Here is a 6,122-nt window from a genome sequence, read left to right on the forward strand (position 1 = left end):
TGCCATGGATTTCGGCTTTTCCTGTCCTAGGTGCCGGGCAAGCCATTCGTCATGGATGTTATGTTTAAAGGCTGCAAGGGCCTCTGCGTCCGGACAGTCGACTATTTGATTTTTCTTGGTTAGGAACCGTGTCCAGAATTGTCTGGCCGATTCCTCTGGCTACTAAATTATGTGGCTTAGGTCATCGGCGTCTGGTGGTCGCACATAAGTGCCCTTGAAGTTGTCAAGGAATGCGGATTCCAGGTCCTCCCAGCAACCAATTGACTCTGCTGGCAAGTTGTTAAGCCAATGTCGAGCTGGTCCTTTAATCTTGAGCGGGAGGTATTTGATAGCGTGTAGATCATCGCTGCAGGCCATGTGGATATGAAGGAGATAATCCTCGATCCATACCGCGGGATCTGTTGTGCCATCATATGATTTGATGTTTACGGGTTTAAACCCCTCGGGGATTTGATGATCCATTACTTCATCTGTGAAGCATAGTGGGTGTGTGGTGCCTCTGTACTGGGCTATATCACGACGTAGCTCATATGAGCTTTGCCTGCCGTGTTCGGCCTGGCCGTATTTGCCATATTCGGCGCGACGGTTATCGTCACATGTCGTGGGGCGCCCACGCGATCCATAGATCGATCTTGTTTGCCTTGCCTTGTTGTCTAATATGTCACGCAAGTCTGGTGCATTTCCCCGTGCCTTGTTATTTTTTGAGCGGCGCTGGGGTGCGTCTTGAATTGATGGCCGAGAGGCCTCTCTGTCGCGGCCACGGGGTGGCCGGTCGGCCGCGTCATACGCAGGTGATGTAGGTTTAGTTGCTTCCTCCTCTAATCAGGGTAGCAGCCTGCGCTTGGGGTAGCTTGAGGGGCGTTCGAGTTCGTACTCTTCGGCCGCAAGGACTTCAGTCCATCTGTCGGCTAGCAAATCTTGGTCAGCTCTAAGCTGCTGCTGTTTTTTCTTGAGGCTACTCGCCGTGGCCATAAGCCTGCGTTGGAAACGCTCTTGTTCGACGGGATCCTCAGGCACGACAAATTCGTCATCGGCGAGGCTTGCCTCGTCTTCGGAGGGAGGCATGTAATTATCGTCCTCTACCTCTCTGACTGCCGCTCTCTTATGAGGGATGGCTTCTTCATCCTCCTGCGCTGAGTCCTGCTGGAGGGGGTTGTCTTCGGCACTGTCCGGGGTATTATTATCTCCGGTGCCGGAATCGCTGTTTTTGCTTTGGCGGGATTTAGAGCGGTGCCGCTGACGCTGGCGCTTAGGCTGTTTCTTGGAGGGGTCATCCTCCGTTGTTCCATCGCCATTTCCTTCTTTTGGGGTGTCCACCATGTATATGTCATATGACGAGGTGGCTTTCCAGTGCCCTATAGGCGCTGATTCTTGGTCGTCTCCTACATCGTCGTCCATACCGTCGATGTCTTCGGAGTCGTAGTCGAGCATGTCGGTTAAATCATCGACAGTGGCTACGAAGTGGGTGGTGGGTGGGCTTCGAATTTCTTCGCCGTCCGCATCCCAACCTTGTTGTCCATAGTCCGGCCAGGGCTCTCCTGATAAAGAGAGAGACTGTACTGAATTCAGAATGTCGCCAAAGGGCGAGTGCTGAAAGATGTCCGCGACGGCAAACTCCATGATCAGCGCCCAATTGGGTTCGATCGGAAGGGGTGCGGAAGATTCGGAGTCCGAAAAGGACTCCGGCACCTTGGAGTCACGAGCTTTGCAAAGGACAAGGCTGGTATTCTGCTCGATCGCCGTAGAGATTGCAGCCCCCGAGGCGGTGTCCAACCATCCATCCTCGATTGGCGCAGTCGGCTCCGAGCTAAGGGTCGAAGCGGACACCTGAGCGGCCTTCTGGACACCGTCCGGTGGCAGAGCTAGATCATGCCCATCATGATAGTGCGGCGCGCTCAGCTGTGGCTCGAATCCGTTGAAGATCAAGTCTCCGCGGATGTCAGCCATGTAGTTCAAACTTCCAAATCTGACCTGATGTCCAGGGGCGTAGCTTTCGATCTGCTCCAGATGGCCAAGCGAATTGGCCCGCAGTGCAAAGCCGCCGAATACGAAGATCTGTCCGGGGAGAAAAGTCTCACCCTGGACCGCATCGTTGTTGATGATCGGAGAAGCCATCGGGCCTAAAGGTGACGACACAGAGGAACTCTCAATGAAAGCACCAATGTCGGTGTCAAAACCGGCGGATCTCGGGTATGGGGTCCCGAACTATGCGTCTAGGCGGATGGTAACAGGGGACAAGGGACACGATGTTTTTACCCAGGTTCGGGCCCTCTCGATGGAGGTAAAACCCTACTCCTGCTTGATTAATATTGATGATATGGGTAGTACAAGAGTAGATCTACCACGAGATCAGAGAGGCTAAACCCTAGAAGCTAGCCTATGGTATGATTGTTGTTCGTCCTACGGACTAAAACCCTCCGGTTTATATAGACACCGGAGAGGGCTAGGGTTACACAGAGTCGGTTACAATGGGAGGAGATCTACATATCATATCGCCAAGCTTGCCTTCCACACCAAGGAATGTCCCATCCGGACACGGGACGAAGTCTTCAATCTTGTATCTTCATAGTCCAGGAGTCCGGCCAAAGGTCATAGTCCGGCCATCCGGACACCCCCTAATCCGGGACTCCCTCACCCGTACATATGCATTCCTCGGTAATTCAACGTATTGCTCACTTATAGCAATCCTTGGCCCTTTCTTTGCCGAGGAACCACCTTGGTACATTCTTCTAAGCATATTTCTTTCTCTGAAAATTTCTGAAATTTTAGTAACTTCAAAATAAAATTGCATAAAACTAAACAAGATTGATAGTAACTACTCCTACAAGTGCCTAGAGCCCATATCATGCATTAGAATTACTTGGAACCTCAAAAATTTAACATGCAAGCTCAAGAACAGGGTCACCAAAACAGCAAGGATTTGCAATGAATAAAGCACTAGAACAAAAACTAATTGGACCAATGGAGGAGTCACATACCAAGCAACAATCTCCCAAAGCAGTTTTGTGAATGGAGCTTTGAGCTAAGAGATCGAAAATCGCAGCAAAATGAGCTAGAACTCGTGCTTGAGCTGGATGGGGATATTTTTTTTGGGGTAGAAGGAGTGTGGGGGTGCTGGCATAAGTGGAGGGGAGCCACCAGGGGCCCACGAGATAGGGGGTGCGCCCTACGGGAGGGCTCTCCCTCCTCTCTCGTGGCCTGGTGCTTGGCCCTCCTGCAGTGTTTTCAGTGCCTAAAATCCTCAAATATTCCAGAAAAAATCATACTAAATTTGCAGGGCATTTGGAGCACTTTTATTTTCGGACATTTTTTTATTGCACAGATAATACAGAAAACAGACAGATAATACTATTTTTGCTTTATTTATTCTAATTAATAGAAAGTTAAAAGAGGGTACACAAGGTTGTGCCTTCTAGTTTCATCCATCTCATGATCATCAAAATGAACCCGCTAACAAGGTTGATCAAGTCTTGTTAACAAACTCGTTCCGAATAACACGGAACCAGAGAAATTTCGAATAACACTAAGTTACCTCAACGGGGATATGAAAATCCCCAACAATAAGAATATCATACTTTTTCTTGACAGTAGGGAGAGGGAATTCAAAACCTCCAAAAATGATAGTTGGAACTTTTTCAATAGAATTGATGTTATGAACTTGAGATTGTTTCCTCAAAAAGTGTACCGTATGCTCATTGCCATTAATATGAAAAGTGACATTGCCTTTGTTGCAATCATAACAGCCCCTACAACATTAAGAAAATGTCTACCAAGGATAATAGACATACTATCGTCCTCGGGAATATCAAGAATAACAAAGTCCGTTAAGATAGTGACATTTGCAACCACAACAGGCACATCCTCACAAATACCGACAAGTATAGCACTTGATTTATTAGCCATTTGCAAAGATATTTCAGTAGGTGTCAACTTATTCAATTCAAGTCTACGATATAAAGAGAGAGGCATAACACTAACACCGGCTCCAAGATTACATAAAGCAGTTCTAACATAATTTCTTTTAATGGAGCATGGTATAGTTGGAACACCCGGATCTCCAAGTTTCTTTGGTATTCCACCCTTAAAAGAGTAATTAGCAAGCATGGTGAAAGTTTCAGCTTCCGATATCTTTCTTTTATTTGTGATGATATCCTTCATGTATTTAGCATAAGGATTTACTTTAAGCATATCAGTTAAGCGCATACGTAAGAAAATAGGTCTAATCATTTCAGCAAAGCGCTCAAAATCCTCATCATCCTTTGACTTGGATGGTTTAGGAGGAAAGGGCATGGGTTTCTGAACCCATGGTTCTCTTTCTTTACCGTGCTTCCTAGCAACAAAATCTCTCTTATCATAACGTTGGTTTCTTGATTGTGGGTTATCAAGATCAACAGCAGGTTCAATCTCTACATCATTATTATTACTAGGTTGAGCATCTACATGAACATCATTGTTAGCATTATCATCAGGTTCATGTTCATCACCTGATTGCCTTTCAGCATCAGAGATAGAAGTATTATTGGGATTCTCAAGTGTTTCAATATTAGGTTCACTAGAAGTTTGCAAAGTCCTATCATTTTTATTTTTCTTCTTCTTAGAAGAACTAGGAACATCTAGATTATTATTCTCAGAATCTTGTTCAATTCTTCTAGGGTGGCCTTCAGGATACAAAGGTTCCTGAGTCATTCTACCAGTTCTAGTAGCCACTCTAACAGCAAAGTCATTTTTATTATTCAATTGATCAAGCAAATCATTTTGAGCTTTGAGCACTTGCTCGGCTTGAGTAGCAACCGTAGAAGCATATTTGCTAACGCGGTGAAGTTCATCTTTAACTCTAGCCAAATTATCACCTACGCGTCCTATCTCGAAAGCATTATTCTTTAACTCTCTACCAACATAAGCGTTAAAACTTTCTTGTCTAGCCATAAAGTCATCAAATTCATCTAAGCAAGGGATATGAAATTTAGTAGAGGGTATTTCAACTTTATCATATCTATAGAGAGAATTTACCTTTACTACATGTGTCGGGTTATCAAGACAATGTAGTTCTTCAGGCGGTATATTCAGACCATGTATTTCTTCAATAGGTGGTAAATTCTTAACATCTTCAGCTTTGATACCTTTTTCTTTCATTGATTTATTTGCCTCTTGCATATCTTCAGGACTGAGGAATAAAACACCATCTTCTTCGGAGTGGGTTTAGGAATAGGCTCAGGAGTTGGCTCAATTGGTTCAGGAATTACTTCAGGAACTGGCTCGGGAAGAGTCCAATTATTTTCATTAGTCAACATATTATTCGATAATATTTCAGCTTCATCGACTGTTCTTTCCCTGAAAACACAACCAGCACAACTATCCAAGTGGTCCTTGGAAGCATCGGTTAGTCCATTATAAAAGATATCAAGTATTTCATTTTTCTTAAGATGATGATCGGGCAAAGCATACACTACTAGGGAAAAGGCTAGCAGCAGCGCGGGTTTTAGGTGTATCAGTAGCGCGAGGAGGGGCACTACTAATAAGGCGCTACAGCTAAGATATAGCAGTAGCGCGTGGTCACCGGCGCTACTGCTACACAAGTGTAGCAGCAGCGCGGATATTGGGAGCTCGCTATTGCTAGTAGCTCTAGCGCCCTTTGCAGCGACGCGCTACTGCTATCGCGGCGCTGCTGCTAACTTTTATACACTCGCTACTGCTAATTTAACAGGTTTTTTGTTTTTTTGGCATATTTTTTTTGTATTTGAACAGGCTTTAGAGAAGGATCTTTAGCACATAGAAATGTCATCATGATACACATACAAATGCCTGCGAGACCACGAATGTAATCATAGCATATACATACAAATAGTCTCATCATAATCATCATCCAACACAAAGTGGTCTCTTGTCATCATCTCAAAAATAGTGATACAAGTCCTTGATTACTTGCAAATACATCGTCATCCATCTAAACAATGGTATACGCGAGAAGAGCTATCACTTTGAATACATGAGTTCGTATCCCTCTCTCGCATTAGCGTGAACCTAAACTAACTACTGCTTGTCGCTCGGAAACCGGAAACCGGCAACACCTGGGCCTGACACTCCGGCCACTCATCGGTTGATCGTCGGTAAGGCTAAAATAT

Source organism: Triticum dicoccoides, chromosome 5B (assembly GCF_002162155.2).
Source record: "Triticum dicoccoides isolate Atlit2015 ecotype Zavitan chromosome 5B, WEW_v2.0, whole genome shotgun sequence".
Classification (NCBI taxonomy): Eukaryota; Viridiplantae; Streptophyta; class Magnoliopsida; order Poales; family Poaceae; genus Triticum; species Triticum dicoccoides.